Source organism: Palaemon carinicauda, chromosome 28 (genome assembly GCF_036898095.1).
Source record: "Palaemon carinicauda isolate YSFRI2023 chromosome 28, ASM3689809v2, whole genome shotgun sequence".
NCBI classification, from domain to species: domain Eukaryota; kingdom Metazoa; phylum Arthropoda; class Malacostraca; order Decapoda; family Palaemonidae; genus Palaemon; species Palaemon carinicauda.
In genome coordinates, this window is record NC_090752.1 from 17,266,805 (window position 1) to 17,286,804 (window position 20,000).

The window sequence follows — 20,000 nt, forward strand, 5'->3', positions numbered from 1 at the left end:
GGAAAGGAAGGGAGGGGGGGGGGGGGTCGGCCTTGTGGCTCTAAGAAGGTCAATATTTGAATTTTTTTTTTTTTTTTTTTAAGGATTTCAGCCGATACAACTGAGGAGAGAGAGAGAGAGAGAGAGAGAGAGAGAGAGAGAGAGAGAGAGAGAGAGAGAGAGAGCAGCCTATAAAGATGGGAGTCTTGAACTGAAGTAAGTGGACCGTCAGAGAATGTCAACACTCAGCCCCCCCACTCCACAGTTTCATCTTTGTTTGCTTTATCGATTTAATATGCTGATTAAAATAAATAATAACGCGTCGGAGAATTGCTTTAGAAGTTTTATAAGAGGCTCTTGAGCAGGTACACGGAGGTCCTAGGCAGTTGTTCCCGTCCACTTTAGAGGCTAAAGGGGAAATGAGAGAGAGAGAGAGAGAGAGAGAGAGAGAGAGAGAGAGAGAGAGAGAGAGAGAGAGAGAGAGAGAGATTGATGGAAGATTAGTCGACATGAATTTTCCGGAAGGTGGAGGGTCCTCTAGATTATGTTGATCTTCTATTCTATTGTAGGTCGAAAAGACTCTTGGGATTCATTCTCTCTCTCTCTCTCTCTCTCTCTCTCTCTCTCTCTCTCTCTCTCTCTCTCTCTCTCTCTCTCTCTCTCTCTCTCTCTGTGTATTTGTTATGAAAGGGTGTTTCTCGGGTGAGACAGAGTTGTTGCTGATTAATGCCACCATTATTTGTAAAAATAATAGAGTCGAAGGAGCCATGCACATTATTTATCAAGTGTATTGATCTTATAACAAAGTTTGAATTACGTAACCTCATTTTGTCACAAATATATTAAATAAAATCGAACTCACTCTCTCTCTCTCTCTCTCTCTCTCTCTCTCTCTCTCTCTCTCTCTCTCTCTCTCTCTCTCTCTCTCTCTCTCTCTCAAAATTCACTTCTAATGGTGAGCATATTTTATATTATGCTCTATAGCCACCGCAATTCAGTGAGAAATGTACCCTACTGAATTGATTTTATTTTCTTGTATTCTGAACAAACAGAAAACTTTTTCAGGATAAATATCGGCTTTTTCCCCCCGGCAGGTGAACACGGCTTTTTATAGCCTAATTGAATTTTGTATGTTTTAGCTTCGTTGCCCATTAGATGCGCTAAATGCCCCTGCACATTAATATCAAATTAGATGAACGGACGTTGTAGAGAATTCCATTAGTTTAATATGTTTCAGTATTTACCAGCTGTTACCACGGGACTGGTCTCTACACGTATGCACCCCCCCCCCCCTCCCTCCATTGGGATTCAGACATCTTGTCGAATTGTCAGTCTTGTGTGTTACGAAATCTTGTTGTGATTTTGTATTTTATCCTGTGATATTGTAATTTCTCCCGTATTTTGAGGTTTTGTTCAAATCTAATTTTTTGCACATTTCAAAATACTGGTATATTTCTTATATATATATGTATATATATATATATATATATATATATATATATATATATATATAAAATATATATATACATATATATATATATATGTATATATATATATATATTTGTGTATATATATACACATATATATATATATATATATATATATATATATATATATATATGTATATATATGTGTGTGTGTGTGTATTTCTGTCATTTGAATATGTAGGTGGAAGATTTTACCCCCCTTATAAGAGCATATCGAAAACGTGGTACCGCTTTTTGTTAAAGCATTACCCTATGATTCATGTTAAACATACACTACTTTTACAATACCAAGATTCATTGATAAAGAAAAAGAATCATTCAAGTGAAATGCAGTTTAATTTGGTAAATTTTTAAATGGATATAAAAAGGGTGAACAGTATTGTAATATCTGAAATTCATTTTAAAAAGCGGCTGGATTTGAAAAACAACTCATTATATTTCTTATTTTGAAACACATCTTTCGAAATGTATGATGTTTACGATTTCCCTCTTGATAGCATTTTGAGGAAAATTATATATCAGAAATTCTGTCTGTAAAAACGTTTTCTTTTCCCGGTTCGGTCAGCCCTTCAAGAATAACATTGCTTCATTTTCTCTCAATGATTTGATTTTTGAATGGATGTATGTCGCGAAAATAGGCTTAAAATGTTATATAATATATTGTACAAATATATATATGCAAATACGCAAATATATGTGTGTATATATATATATATATATATATATGTATATATATATATATATATATATATATATATATATATATATATACATATATATATATATATATATATATATATATATATATACTGTGAATTGTCTCATTTTCGTGGAAAACTTTTATATATATATATATATATATATATATATATATATATATGTGTGTGTGTGTGTGTATATATATATGTATATATATATATATATATATATATATATATATATATATATATATATATAAATAAGATAGAGAACGTACTCATTAAATCAGTTTAAGATTCTGAATGAATTTTACCTTTCTCTCTTCTCTCTCTCTCTCTCTCTCTCTCTCTCTCTCTCTCCTCTCTCTCTCTCTCTCTCTCTCTCTCTCTGCCCCCATGGTTTACAAGGGTATGTTGATATTCCCTCTATTTTTTTTTTTTTTCCATCAACGGTTAGGCAGGTAAGTAGGTTGGCTGATTCTCACGCCGGTTGTTTGCTTTTCCCTTTGCTAATGAAACATTTCTTTGTGAATTTAAACATTCTTCAGGCCGGGATAGAGGAAGCTTTGTGTTTTCACTGGCCGTCATTAATGTACGGTTGGGATCAGCTGTGTGAGGTACGGGGGCGCGATGGCTTGAGATTTTGTGGCAACAGAATTAAAAGCGGTAATTATTTTTTTTTTTTTTTATGACGGCCTGAACTTCGGAGCTATATATTTTAAGCGTTTTTGAAATAAATTTTTTTATAGCAAGATAATTACTACTACTACTACTACTACTACTACTACTACTACTACTACTACTACTACTACTACTACTACTTTCCCAGACCTCTATATATCCATTTGAAAAACATTATTTTTAGAATCGCATTTATGCATTGATTGTCTGAAGATGTATCATTCGTATAAATATATATATATATATATATATAAATATATATATATATATATATATATATATATATATATATATATATATATATATATAAAGTTTTCCTCCTAACCGGGGGTGGCTCTAGCAAAAACAACATAATAGTTACTATCACACTCACCTCTCAACTGTCATTATATATATATGTATATATATATATATATATATATATATATATATATATATATATATATATATATGCATACATATATACATAATGCCAGGCAGCTGCTCTCTATTATATAGGTGATGTTATTACAACCCTATTTAGAAAAGTAGAATCACGTAAGACCAAGGCCTCCAATTGGGAAAAATGTCTTAGTGAGGAAAGGAAATAAACAAACATGAGAAGCCTTGAGCAATGAACATAAAATATCTTGAGATCGGTAACAACATTAAAATATTTCCGTCATATATAGACTATGAAGAGAGACATATGTCAGTCTTTTTAACATTATAGCATTAGCTGCAAGTTTCAAGTTCTGAACTTATTATTATTATTAATATTATTAATATTATTATTATTATTATTATTATTATTATTACTATTATTTCTTACTTGTAACCCAGTTTCAAGGTAATGCGTCGTGCTCTTTCTACAATTCATAACTCTTATTATTATTATTATTATTATTATTATTATTATTATTATTATTATTATTATTCCATACTTGTGTCCCAGTTTCAAGGTAATGCGTCGTGCTCTTTCTACATTTCATAACTTGAATAGCTGAGTCATACCACTACAGGCAAAGCCTCATACACGACCTTCCGACAGGGATGCTGGTTTTGTAGTATTAAGGAGAGGGGCTTAGCCAGCCATCCATCCATCCATCCAGCAACGCCTCCTCCTCCTCGTCCTCCTCCAAAAGGGGCGCCTTAGATGCCTTTCATAAAGCTAATAATAAGGAATGTGTCAAAGGATGAGGCCGTCTTTATGTGTTTCGTCTTTCTTGTTTGCAATTACAAGAGGATTTCCCGGGAGTTAAGCCGCTTACAAGATGCGATCGGACGCGCCTTTCCCTTTCGCTTCCTCACACGACTGCTACTATGGTTACTATTGCTACTACTCACTCCAGCGGCCACTACTATTACTACTACTACTAGTAGTGCTTAAGTCGCTCCTCCACCCGGTCGGTGAGGGGAAGGGGTGGGAGGAGAATTGAAGGCCTAAGGGGAAGTATAGGATGGGTGATGTAAAGGCTCAGGGGGAAACAGTTGGAGAAGAGGGACACGTAAGAACTAAGGCCCCAGGAAGATGAGAGGACTTTAAGGTGGCTTATGCCGAAGGGAGCCAGTGCTCTGGTAGAAGGGCGAGACACTCACTTGTTGAAGAGGAAGGAAGAGGCGGGAGGGTGAGGTAGATGACGTTTGCACGACTTCTCGTATTTCTAGACAACATTGCCTTAAGGGCATTACAAGAAGACATTGATATTTTCGTTTTTTTCAGTACTTTATTATTATTATTATTATTGTTGTTGTTGTTGTTGTTGTTGTTGTTATTACTACTACTACTACTCAAAATTTTACATTTTTAGTTTTGTGATTCTGTAGCATTTTAAAAATTATATTGCTTATTCCTTATTTTTGCTTTTAAGAATGTAAGAAGGTATAGATAAAAAGAATTGTATTTATGTATATCATGTATACGAAATAAAGTTGATTGATCGATTGATTGATTGATTAATTGATTGATTGATTGATTGACTACTACTACTACTACTACTACTACTACTACTACTGCTACTACTACTACTACTATTTAGTGGTAGTATTAACAACTGGATATTCTTCTGGATAACGTCAGTTATTTACACTTGAAATCAAAGTAAAATAAAGAAAATTCCTTCTCATTAATGTAAATTTCGAGAAAATGAAAACAATTAATAACTGTATATGCTTCCATTCATATCTTGACTCAGAAATGCTACGCTAAGAGGACATAATTAAAACTTCTCAATCAGGAGACATTTGGATTCAGTTCGCGAACTTACAAAGGTTTTATTGTTACTTGTTTTTTTTTTTTTCCAGTGGAAATTATGTGGCCCTTCGACATTGTTTCTCGGGTAACAGGAATGCTTTAAAACGAAGAAAATAAAAACGTCGAAAGTAGGCTTACATCAGACAATATTATTTGTGGTAGTAGTATCACCTTGGGGACACTAATCAAAATTGAAAGGTTTAAAGGTCGCTTATGAATGTTAGAGGCAAGGGTCAGTGACACTGCCCTATCGAGCAGGACAATGCCTTAGAGATTGACCATATATACATACGATCAGCGCCCAACTCCCCTCTCCACCTAAGCTAGGACCAAGGATGGCCAAACAATAGCTGCTGATAACTCAGCAGATACTGTAGACCTGTAGGCTCCCCCAAACCCACCATCCTTATCTCACAAGGTGAGGTTGCAGCGACCAAAGAAACAAACGAGTTTAAGCGGGACTCTAACTCCAGTCTGGTTTTCATCAGTCAGGGACGTTACCTTATTGGCCACCATAACCCTTTGGGATGGTTGATATTTGCCAGTAGGTACGCATCTTGGGGTTAATGATTATCATGTAGTTAGGAAAATTAATTAATAACGATTACACATAAAAACAATATTCCTAAGATGGTTACCAATCAAAATATGACACAAAAACGTTATTTTGGTTTCTAGCTTTGAAATTTTTTTAATTTTGATCAGTGATTTCGAAATTAGATATAAATGCAACAAAATAAACTATTTAGTTTCAACTTCGCCTTGGTATCAAATCATATTTTTTACTAATGGAGTATCTACAGAAATTGTTGTTGTTGTTATTGTTGTTGTTTTGTTGTAGGTACACTTGTTGGAAAGTATTGCCGAATCCGTGGGAGCGTAAAGTTGGTTTTTTCAGGGTGAATCGTTGTCGATAGTTATACGGTACACTTCCACCGAATTGATGTGTTTAGAAAAGTGTGTGTATATATATATATATATATATATATATATATATATATATATATATATATATATGTGTGTGTGTGTGTGTGTGTGTGTGTGTGTGTGCATGTGTATATATATTAATATATATATGTATGTATATATAAATATATATATATATATATATATATATATATATATATATATATTTGTCCTTATGTATGTTGATATAGAGTGTATATATATATATATATATATATATATATATATATATATATATAGATAGATAGATAGATATATAATGTATGTATTTGCTTGTCTGTATTTATCCTTGTGTATGTTGATATATACAGTGTATATATATATATATATATATATATATATATATATATATAAAACAACATGTATCCACAAACACACACATATATATGTGTGTACATATATATATATATATATATATATATATATATATATATATATATATATATATATATATATATATATAATCCGGCGATCCGAAATGGTATAACACTGAAGCAGCGAAAAGAAATTTCTTAAGATTACTTTGGACGCGAAGTAGGTGAAGAAGAGGGAATTGATTAGATTATATAGAAAGACTGGATGTGGAAAATTGGGGACGTGGGTTGAGAGGTTGCCAGAGCGAGACAGGGAGAAGAATAATTCTTGTGTCAGAGACAATCTATGATAATGAAATATAGGATATGAGAAGTGGAGGAATTAGGGGGTGGGGGGGGGGAGAGAAGGGGCTAGATTAAGGATACTGGTAGTATCCTATAAGGTTTTTAATAATTTTAAGGATACTGGTAGCATCCTCTATATATATATATATATATATATATATATATATATATATATATATATATATATACTGTGTATATATATATATATATATAGATAGATAGATAGATAGATAGATAGATAGATAGGGGTTTTAATAATTTTAAGGATTGCTTTTATGAAATCTTAAATAATATTTATCAAAATTTCTGTATATTGGATTCTAAATTATTTTAATTTTCAATCAAAATTTTAATTGATTAAGATTCTTACCTGTAAAGTTTGTCCAAGGCAATGAATGTAAATATTTAACATTTCTCTATTTAATATCATCATGTTTTTAATTTTATCAAAAATTCTGTAGAAGGGATTCTAAATTTTTTTTCATTTTCAATAGAAAAAAACATTTGTGGATAAAATATTTTACGTGTAAAGTTTGTCTAAATTACGTTGTATGAAAAAATTTTCTTATCTCTATTTAATATCATGTTTTTAATGAATTCTTGATTTATATCTGTTCGTAGATGAAAACTTTGTCATCATTCTAAAAAATTATAATGAACATCGGAACAAAGAGTTGTACCAAGGTCCTTATTTTATGAATGTTGATGAAAGGATTTGTCCCTTGTTTGTTCCACACCAATTCTGTTTAAAGATTAGTATCTGTCTGTACCCTGTGAACGATGCCTGAACTTTTTTTTTTTTGGGGGGGGGGGTTAGGGTTACCTCTTACTGTAACTTTAAAACCAAGACTACGTTATTACGTAATTATTTCTAATATTTCTTGCTCTGTCATAGATTTATGATGATTCTTATGTTGGAATATTAGGAGGAATTTGGATTTATTAGATTTCCTTGTGATGTTCATATTCAAGAGCAGTCTGGTCATTAATAATAAATTGAAGTATTGTAGTAGAGGTTAATATTTTATTGTTTAATCATAGTAGTGTGTGTGTTTGCCTTATATATATATATATATATATATATATATATATATATATATATATATATATATACAGTATATATATATATATATATATATATATATATATAGATATATATATATATATATATATATATATATATATCTATATATATATATATATATATATATATATATATATATATATTTATATATATATGAACTGCAAAAATCAATAAGTTGATCGTCATACGGGTAGAATATTTTTGACATTCTTTATATAAAAATATATATATATATATATTATATATATATATGTACATATATATATATATATATATATATATATATATATATATATATATATATATAAATTCTGGCATCTAACCATGGTTTCATATCGACCACATAATTATAATCTAGACAAAAACATATTTTCATCATATATGTTTATCAGTGATATCAAGTTCTGAAGCTTAATTTTATGAAATATTTTTGGTGGTTCATGATATCGAAGTTTGAAATATATTCTTTCTTTCAGGGGTTAATGGGTATTTTATTTTGTGGTAAGGGATAGTAACGCTATCAGTAAAAGTCGTCAAATCTTACATGTCATTCAAACTATCAAATCTTAATAGACATGCATTTTGGTAACCACTAGATCATGGTGAGGGGTAGATGGAGATGGTTTGGGCATGCTCTTCGCACTAGAAGAGGTGGAAGACTTGGGCTTACACGGCTGAGAACTATGAAGCGTGAAGTGGAAGATGGTGATCCTTATAGCATTCATTAAAAAAGTTAAAAAAAAATTTTTTTTTTAAAAAGACCTTCATTTTCACCAAACACAGAAACAGTCTCGGTGTTAAGAATTTTAAATAAATGAGACATTTCTTGTTTTGAAACATTCCAAGGAAAGCAGATAGCTGAAATGACTCCCGCAGGCGGATGATGCCCTTTGATGTCGAGCATCCCCCAATAGACGTCGATAAATACCAATTGCAACTCGTAACTAAGTAACTGGTGACTTTGAAACGAACCTTTCTTTAAAAAAAAAAAGTCTTACCCGACGCTTGACTGCCTTATTAATTGGATTACGCTCGCCTCGATAGGACGACGCGAAAAAGAATTGACTATTCGATCAAGCGACGGTTTGGTAAACCATTTCCCCTCTTGAGAAAATGACACAACACTGACGCTTCTGAATGGAAGGAGCCAGATTTCAAGGGGTGGATGGTTTTAATGCCATTTCCGATTGAGAAGGGCAAGTGGTGAATTGGGAAAAATCAAGGTATTTTCCCAGCTTGAAAATTCATGAGATGATTTAGTGGTTCATGAGCTATTTTATTCTCAGGTGGGTTTGTTACAAATTTTTTTACGGGAGATGTTCACGAGATAATTTTTCAATTAGAAGTTCACGAGATCATTTTTGCTATTTTAAGTTCACGAGATCATTTTCCATTTTAAGTTCACGATAATTTTTCCCATTTTAAGTTCTCGAGATAATTTTTCCCATTTTAAGTTCACGAGATAATGTTTCCCATTTAAGTTCACGAGATAATTTTCGATTTAAGTTCACGAGATAATTTTTCCATTAGATGTTCACGAGATAATTTTGCCTATTTAAGTTCACGAAATAATTTTTCCATTAGATGTTCACGAGATAATTTTGCCTATTTAAGTTCACGAGATAATTTTTCCATTAGATGTTCAAGAGATAATTTTGCCTATTTAAGTTCACGAGATAATTTTGCCTATTTAAGTTCGAGATAATTTTGCCTATTTAAGTTCACGAGATAATTTTGCCTATTTAAGTTCACGAGATAATTTTGCCTATTCAAGTTCCCGAGATAATTTTTTCCAGTTATGTTCATGAGATAATTTTTCCATTGAGGTTCACGAGATAATTTTTCCTATTTAAGTTCACGAGATCATTTTCCATTTTAAGTTCATGAGATGATGTTCTTAAGAAATCATCGAGACACATTTTTCTTTTGAAGTTCATGAGATAATTTTTCTCTTTGTATTTCATTACATATATTTTCCTTAGAAGTTCAAGTGTTAGTTTTCCACATAGAAGTTCACACGATATTTTTTCCCTCTGTGGTTCATGAGGAAAATTTTCCCTTAGAATTTCATAAAGCAATTTTTTCCCAGCGGGGTTCATTACAAATTTGGTGACCTGTGAAATAAATTACGCCTACAGTTATTCACGAGATCACTTATCCCGTAAAAGCTAGCGATAATATTTTCTTCAGAAGTTCCTGAGATAATTTTCCCCAGAGAAGTTCATGAGATAATTTTTCCAAGAGAAGTTCATGAGGTATTTTTTTTACTTGTAAATTCAGGAAATAATATTTCCCAATTATGCTTGTGACTCGTTATGGAGAGCTATTTGTAAAATATTTCAAAGCAGTTGTCTGGAGGAGAGGCTTCGGTTAAAGGACTGAAGACATAATAGCAATATCTCTGTAGGAATTTTAGGCACAAATTTTACGCGTCATAAATTTTGTGGCGCATACCCTAATAGGTCATAAATGTCACTTGATATGGGTCCGTGTAACAAGAGGGCTTTATCTTGATTCACAATCATTTTCCGCTCTCTTTAGTAACAGACCTAATTTAAGCAACGACCCTCATAGATAGCATTGAAGGAACAGCGTTGTATATTCTCAGATGGAAGCGTGTTATAATGATTCCTGGATAGGTAACTTTATCTTTCAAATGAATTCACACTTTTCTATCTAGTTTCTCTTCCGCTTGTTTTGTTAAAGTTTTTATAGTTTAAATAGGAAATATTTATTTTAATATTGTTACTATTCTTAAAATATTTTATTTTTCCTTATTTCCTTTCCTCACTGGGCTATTTTTCCTGTTGGGGCCCCTGGGCTTATAGCATCCTGCTTTTCCAACTAGGGTTGTAGCTTAGCATTTAATAATAATAATAATAATAATAATAGTAATATCTGTGTGATTTTCATTTTTTTAAGATGTTCATCATCATCAACTCCTCCTACGCCTATTCATGCAAAAGGCCTCGGTTAGATTTCGCCAGTCGTCTATATCTTGAGGTTTTAATTCAGTAATTCTCCATTCATCGTCTCCGACTTCGTGCTTCATAGTCCTCAGTCATGTAGGTCTGGGTCTTCCAACTCTTCTAGTGCCTTGTGGAGCCCAGCTGAACATTGGTGAACTAATCTCTCTTGGGGGGTAGAAATCCCTATTTTCGTTCTTTAAATGTGTCTATTCTTTGTTATATCCTTCAGCTGATCTTGCTCAACAATTCTGAAGTTTCATCCCACAAAGATATTATTGTTAAAGACTGTAATTATCGTTACTTGTAGATTTCTAAACATCACGGTTAATGTTGATACGCAATGTTTTTTATATTTCTTTTTATTTTCCACCCAAGTGTAATTAATATTCATATTTTACATTTTTAGTTACTAGTATTACAATTTTTTCGTATTTATTTTTCCTTTAAAACTAAAATACTCATTGCAGTTATTAAACACGCACTTACACATACACCCATGCAAACGAAACTCGTACCCTAAGGAATAATCAGATGAATAGCAAACAGTCAAATTAAAAAAAAAATGGCATTAAGAGAATAAAGGGTAGAAAATAGCCGCGCTATTCCGCAGAAACTCTAAAATGTAGCAAAGAGGCAATTAACTTGCAAATCAGAGTTTCCAAGCCGCACAATTTAGACCCGCCGTCACTGCATTTAAAAGTACTTGCAAATGGGACATTGAATGCTTCGGGTGGGAAGGAGAATAAATGATTGAATGAGCGTAATGATATTGTAAATACTACACGCATGCTAACTTTAATGTGTTTATTATTATTATTATTATTATTATTATTATTATTATTATTATTATTATTGTTATTATTTTTATTGTTATTATTATTATTATTAGTATTATTATTATTGTTATTATTTTTATTATTATTATTATTATTATTATTATTATTATTATTATTATTATTACTTGCTAAGCTACAATCCTAGTTAGAAAAGCAGGATACTATAAGCACAGGGACTCCAAAAGTGAAAATAGCCCAGTGAGGAAAAGAAAAAAAAGGAAAAGTAAAATATTTAAAGAACAGTAACAACATTAAAATATTTAGTTCCTATATAAACCATAAAAACTTTAACAAAACAAGAGAAAGAGAAATAAGATAGAAGAGTGAGCCCTAGTGTACCCTCAAGCAAGAGAACTCTGACCCAAGACAGTGGAAGACCATGGTACAGAGGCTATGGCTCCACCCAAGACTAATATTTTTACTTTTACATTGTATTAGTAATAATTTATTAACAAAGCATCTTTTATCGATATTTAATAAAAGATACTTGCACTTGAAGCAAGAGCAGAAATTTAAATTAATCTACTTTAATTACAGTATACAGTAAGTTCTATCAACCTTGTATAAATGCGTAATTATTATTAGGTGATCACATTTTAACTGCTTTTATCACGCTAAGAAAAAGACATCAGCGGAATAGGAACATAAAATGGCAGAAAGTTTAAACTGCTTTTCCGTCTCTAAATTTTATAATGTGTTCATGTTTGTTCATATAAGAATTTTATTCAGAGGATCAAAATAATATCACTGTTAATGAGGCAATTTCAAAGTAATTAACAAATGTCTTTCGGATATCATACAAAAAATTCCCATTTTGCAAACAAGGAGTCTCTACTCTGATGTATACTCCATAGATACTTGCCAAAATAGGTCATTCTGAATAGTTATATATCTCAAAAGAAAATTCCAAAATATATTCTGAAATATTATTCTCTCCCACCAAACATATCAACCGACAAGAGCGATATTTATTTGTTCGGTTTAATATCACAAACGTCCTCAAAGAAAAAGAAAAATATAAGAATCAGATAAGAAAGAAGAAACAAACCGCCTGAAAAAAAAAAGAGGCAGATGAAAAATAAAAACCGAATCCTCATCGTTGGATTTCATCAGCGGGATGGGAGGCGAATGGCCCATGTCAAGGAAGTTTCCGAGACACCGTAACTTCTTCTCTTCGTCTCCTCGCCTCTTTGCTCACACTACATCACTATTGCATCTGCATTCGGCGGTACCTGAGGGTATATTGATATTGGGGGGGCGTTCGCACTCCCTTCCTCAGATGAATGAGGAAAGAAAGGGATGCCATGGAATAAGTATGACCTGAGGTGACGGTGTTGAGGCGCTGGAGGGGGAATTGTGATTGTGGTTTGTTTAAATTACGTTGACTAACCTAACCTAACCTGACCGACCTAACCTAATTGTGACGTGAAGTTACTCGAATTGCGTAGGAGTATTATTATTATTATTATTATTATTATTATTATTATTATTATTATTATTATTATTATTTAAGCTAATTGGAAAAGCTGAATAGAATATTCTTAGCATACGGGCTACAACAGGAAAATAGCCCATTGAGGAAAGGAAATAAACTACAAGAGAAGTGATGAGCAATTAAAATAACACTATAAAAGATACTCATTTCAGCCTGTACAACATTAATACATTCGCTGCAAATTTGAACTTTTTTAAGTTCTACCGATTCAACTGAAGTTCTTAGCCCAACGGCTGCAACTGGGAAAATAGCCCAGTGAGGAAAGGAAATAAACTATAATGAGCATTTAAAATACCACTATACAAAAATTACATATTTCAGCCTCTTCAACGTTCAACATTCACTGCAAGTTTGAACTTTTGAAGTTCCATCGATTCTTCTACCTAATTAAGAAGATCACTCCACACGAGGAGGTTACTCGAATAGCGTAGGAGTATTATTTAATAGAATCTTGGAAACTGGACTTATGTATTTCTGTGGAATTGAGAATGAATTTCTCTTTTATGGAAGACTACATTCGCTTACGTCTTGATAAAGTTTTTAATAAGGAAGGTCAAGGTTAGGTAACTGTGAGAGCTATTGTGTCTCAATGGAGTAGGGAACAGCCGTTGCAGAATGCAGAGGCCTTGGAACAGACATTATCACTACTCGCTTCTTGTATAGTGATATTTGCAATTATCCTTTTCATCCAGAATGGAACAATTTTGATTAGCGCAGGTCTTTCTAATGCCTAACTTACTATTTCTCACCAAGCATTCAAGGCATAAAAAAAGAATAATAATGACAGAGCGTCCATCATGAAGTCCTCTATACTTCGTAAGGAACTGCCTGTGGAACCTGCAATCGATGACTGATGTGAATTTACTCTGCTTCCTGATTAAAGCTGCTTCGCGAAAGCATCAAACGCTGATCCATTTATGAAGCCGGTGCAAGGTTAACCTTGACTGTTAAGACTGTTCTCTCTCTCTCTCTCTCTCTCTCTCTCTCTCTCTCTCTCTCTCTCTCTCTCTCTCTCTCTCTCTCTCTCTCTCTCTCTCTCTCTCTCTCTTTGCAACGGTGCAACAGGTGTATTGTTTAGCAGCGTTTGAGCCTCGGATCTGTTTTGCTTTGGTCGTGTCGCAAATAAACGATTTTTTGGTTGTGAAGAAAAAAAAAAGTTTATGACCATACTCAAGTGTTTGATCGAAGTGCGAGCATAATTGAATGCGTGCTGGGAAAGACCTCGATCACCTGGTCGCATACTGAGCGCCAACAGACATGCGCTGGATTTAATCTCGCCCTGGATTTGCTATGAGAACGAAGGACATCCATTTCAGCGGCCGCGGATAAGGCGAGAGGAGGAAATGGAAGGAAATAATGGGTTGGATGTTAATGTTGGAAGAAGCGCGCAGGTGAAGACGCCGGCCGGCCGGTAGGGGACGGACGGCGGATAAAGGCAATAAAGATGGAGTGGGAGGACAGAGACAAAGGAATTGCCAGAGCTGGAGATCAGAGATGATGGTGATGAAGATGCCCAGGGGAATGGCAAATAAAGATGGCAGGCGAGATTGATGGTGTAGGAATCTCTAATGCGAGAAAACCAAATGGGTGATAACGATAATGATTGTCTGTTTTAATCTGTGCGAAGAGAAGAATGGGTGGAGAGAGAAAGAGAGCAAAAGGGGGGTTGGGGGGATGTCTTCCTGACATCTCGTTGGCAGGACCTTGCAACTCTCCCGCCATGCGCCTGGCAGTGCCGCCATGCAACACGCGGGAAAAACACAGCTTAGTGATTGGTCGTGCGGCTGCCAACCTTCGATAAACGATGCGTGGGAGGATCTGATTGGTTCAAGGTGTTTGGACACTCCAGACGACGAGCCGAAGAAATTGCGGGCAAGAATACCTTAGGTTCTGCCTCCGGATGGGAGCCAGGCATTGATCCGTCCACTAAACGAAAAGGAATGGTGGGGAGGGGGGAAGAGGGAGGAGGAGGGGATATTCGAATTATATGAGAAGGGTATAGGGAGAAAGAGAGTAGAAAGAAGAAGGGATATATGCTTACTCACTCGAGATATGATGCAACTAGCATCTTCAAAGGTATTCCGCTTGTCATGCACGTCAGCCTCTACATGACTGTTACGAGCAATCCCGCCGGACCTCGAAATATGTAAAAAGAAAAAAAAAAGAAACACTTTCCTCTTATTTACACTGCCATGATAGATGTTCCGTGCAAACCTCTATGTGACAATGTTTATGCCTTCGTACTAGATTTCAAAAGTGCATATGCCAATACTAAAAGTTTAGGTAGAGACCGCTCTCTCTCTCTCTATAATATTTCCGAATTAGAATGGAGAGGCTCTTGATTCTCAGCCTTTAATAAGATGCTTGTTATTATTTGCTCTTTTTTTATATTTACAGTTTCGTATGCAATTGGTTTTCTTTTCATTTCAGTTACCAGCCAAATAAATATAATCTATTTCTTGATATAACATGGAATAAATAATTGACAGCATAAAAACAGTTCACCTGGGCTCCACAAGGCATTAGAAGAGTTGGGAGACCCAGACCTACATGGCTGAGGACTATGAAGCGTGAAGTAGGAGATGATAAATGGAGAAGTATGAAGTATTGAATTAAAAACTAAAGATAGAGACGACAACCGAAATCTAACCGAAGCCCTTTGCGTCAATAGGCGTAGGAGGAGATGATGATAAGAAATATAAATGTAAATGTGTATGAAAGTGAGAATTACAATGAAACAGACTTTTAGGAAATATCAAGACCAATTGAATATGATGATAAGAAAATGTGTATGAAAGAGGCAATTACAATGAAAAAGACTTTTAGGAAATATCAAGACCATTTGAATATGATGATAAGAAATATAAATGTAAATCTGTATAAAAGAGATATAAAAGAGAGAATTACAATGAAACAGACTTTCAGGAAATATCAAGACCATTTGAATATGATGATAAGAAATATAAATGTAAATGTGTATGAAAGAGAGAATTACAATGAAACAGACTTTTAGGAAATATCAAGACCATTTGAATATAGTTTTATAATTAGGCGAAGAGAATATGATGATGAGATAAAAATGTAAATCTTTATGTAAAAGAAAGAATGTCGATGAAACAGACTTTTAGCAATATTAAGATCATTTTAATATGATTTTAAAATTAGGCGAAGAGAATATGATGATAAGAAATATGAATGTAAATCTGTATGTAAAAGAAAGAATGAGGATGAAACAGACTTTTAGGAATATGAAGACCATTTGAATATGGTTTTATAATCAAGAGAAGAGGAACAGCGGACGTATCGCAAACATCCAAACCTACGAAAAGTGACTCTCAAGAGTGCGGAAAGGCTCATCAGAAATTCACATGAAACATCAACATTCCCTTTCACGCCCTGGAGAACCTAGAAAAAGGTGATGAAAATTAGTACCAAATGGATGACTGGGCACGCTATAAAATCGACAACCACCCAAAGGCAACACTCTTTTAGATGGGAGGAGAAGAAAGGGTTTGGGTGGTGGCGTGTCTATGCTTGGGGTGAGGGGTAGGTTCATGTTATTTTATGTTTTTTTTTTTTTTCTGTTTTGCTAAGTTTTGGTTAAACTTAATTTACTCATTTCTGACTGGCTTCATTTCGTCATTCATATCCACTATTAGTTGAAGATATCTTAATGTGGTGAAGGATTTTGTGTATCGCCATGATCAGCGAAGCATCTACTAGTCAGGGCTACCCATACTAGGTTGGCTTGCGGTGAGCGATCACACTCAAGTCTCCCACCATCACCAATGGCCAACGTGGTGATGAAAGCTGGCCAAACCCCTGACATGAATAAAGTCATGTAGGAGGGCTTTGTCCTTCATTGGAATAGAAACGGCTTCATTTGTATATATGATAGTCTTATATACATTAATATTACAGTATTACAAGGTGAAAACAAGACAATAAATAATATCACATATTTTAATTTCATGTAAAACAGTGTCGCTTAAATATATGATGTCTTATATACATTAATATGACAGTATCACAAGGTGAAAACAAGACAATAAACTAATATCACATATTTTAATTTCATGTAAAACAATGTTGCATAAATATATGATAAATATTATACGATATTCCTTCACTCCACTAAAACTCTTGATTCCAGAGTCAAGATTCGGCTGCATTAAAGAAAGGGGGTTTGATTATTAATTTCATCCCGTCCTCTCGATGCAATATCCGCTGAATTGAAGCTGAATTAAATAAACGGTCTTGACAACTGCCGTCTAAGCGCTACGCTAATGAACAATTGCTGCTCTAATGCAGTTTGGCGGTTATTAACAGTTTGCGATCAGTTTTTTATTTTAGAATTTCATTACGAAATCTTTTGAGTTTTTTAGAATTTGAGTTTTGAATTATAGTTAAATTAAATATTTATGTATCACCAAATTCAGTAAATGATTAATGATTTGATTAGTATTAAATCAAATGACCTTGTGAGTGATACTTGTATTCCTAACACACTTGCTATATATATATATATATATATATATATATATATATATATATATATATATATATATATATATATATATATAATGTATGTATGTATATGTATGTATATATACATACATATACATACATAATATATATTATATAATATATATATTATTTATAAATATATTATATATATTATCTATATATATATTTTACATATATATATATATATATATATATATATATATATATATATATGTATGTATGTATGTATGTATGTATATATACATACATATACATACATAATATATATTATATAATATATATATATTATTTATAAATATATTATATATATTATCTATATATATATATTACATTATATATATATATATATATATATATATATATATACAGACAGACAGACAGACAGACAGACAGACAGACAGACAGACAGACAGACAGACAGACAGACAGACAGACAGACAGACAGACAGACAGACAGACAGACAGGAGGAATAATGGAAAATATCCCTTAAAATCTTTTTATAAGTTTTATAACGGCTGGAAATGAGGAAGAAGTTAAACAGGACACATTTGTCATGGAGCCAACGCATAACACGTGAATCTCTCATGTATCGACTAAAAGAAGCAGAATAACAAAAATATTAAAGTGGTGTTATCGGTGAGAAGTGCCAAGATTTGAATGTCGTCTTGGCAGTGCGAACGCTTACGCCAATGCTGAATTGATGTTTAATAAATACTGAGTTATGTATGTATGTGTATATATATATATATATATATATATATATATATATATATATATATATATGTATATATATATATATATATATATATATATATATATATATATATATATATATGTATATACATATACTGTCATTTACACAATTCACATAAGTACCATAAGTCTGCTTTTTCTCCCAATTTCAGTTCGGAACATGTTATTAATTTATTTGTTATTAAAAATTTGGAAATATTTCCTATTGCTCGTGTTTACTGGTTTCATATATATATATATATATATATATATATATATATATATATATATATATATATATATATATATAAACGCACATGAATTCATATTCAACTGTTACCACCCCCTCCCCCTTTCCTAGCCCCGAGTGTATCCCGGTATCCACTTTCGCCTGGTTATGACTGCTCATTCTCCACCTCCCCTTACCGAATATCGGAGAGACCGAGTAGTCATACTTTTAGCAATGCCGATTAGCCTGGCAGAAAGAAATATATATGTGTATATATATGTGTGTAATGTTTACAATTATTTATATCCGCCATACATGTTTATGAGAATTATCAATCCATGGACAAAGGTATTTATTACCCCTCTTGGTAAACGCTTTGCAACCAACAAAACCAGCCGGAGTGACAAGAGAGTGGGGAATGAAATGTGAATGGAATGTTTTGATTCGAGTAAATTGTGCTCACTGTGATTACGAAAAGTCACTCAAAAACTGTACGGAGTGCCGTTCAAAAGGTCCGGGGTTAATGCGCACGATTGTTTGATTGGTGTATTAAAGTAATATGTAATAAACGTCGCGTCCGGGACGCACAGCGATATTTGTTTGACTTCATGACATGGCTCTCTCCCCCCAGAAACGTTTTATGAGTTAAAAGCTATTAATAAACTCGCCATGCAATGTGATTTACGTTGATTTCGCAACTTCAAAAGGTAAAAAAGTCATATGAGAGAGTTCGTGGGTGTATCGCCATCCCGGGTGTGGAATTTCATGTATCGGAACGTCCAGAGAGAGGAACCTAGTCTAAACAACGGCTGTTTGGTTGTTTTTTTTTTTTTTTTTTTGTTGTCTTCAGATTTTTTTTTTTCCGACGGAAATAAGTAGTGATTAGAATTCCTCAGGCAAAAGAAGTCTTTATCGTTGTGTTTTTATAAACATGAATATTTGCAGCTTATTCTCTACCTGAAGAAGCATTGGTTAGAATTCCTCAGGCAAAAGTAGTCTTTATCTTTGTGTTTTTATAAACCTGTTTTTTTTTGCAAATTTTTTTCGAAGGAAATAATTAGTTATTAGAATTCCCAGGTAAAATTAGTCTTCATCGTTGTGTTTTTATTAACATGCATTTTTTTGCAAATTTTTTCTGCTGAAAGAAGCCGTTGTTAAAATTCCCAGACAAAAGTAGTCTTTTTATCATTGTGTTTTTATAAACAATCATATTTGTAGATTTTTTCAACTGAAATAAATTATATTTAAAACTCCCATTAAAAATCAATCTTCGTCGTGAAGCGTTTTTATAAACACACATTTTCACAAATTAACTTTTCTTTATATTGTTTATGAATAACAAACCCATTTGAAGTTTTTTTTTTCTGCAACTTGTACATGCGTTGAATATTTCAATATTGGATGACCTTGACTTCAGTGATAAC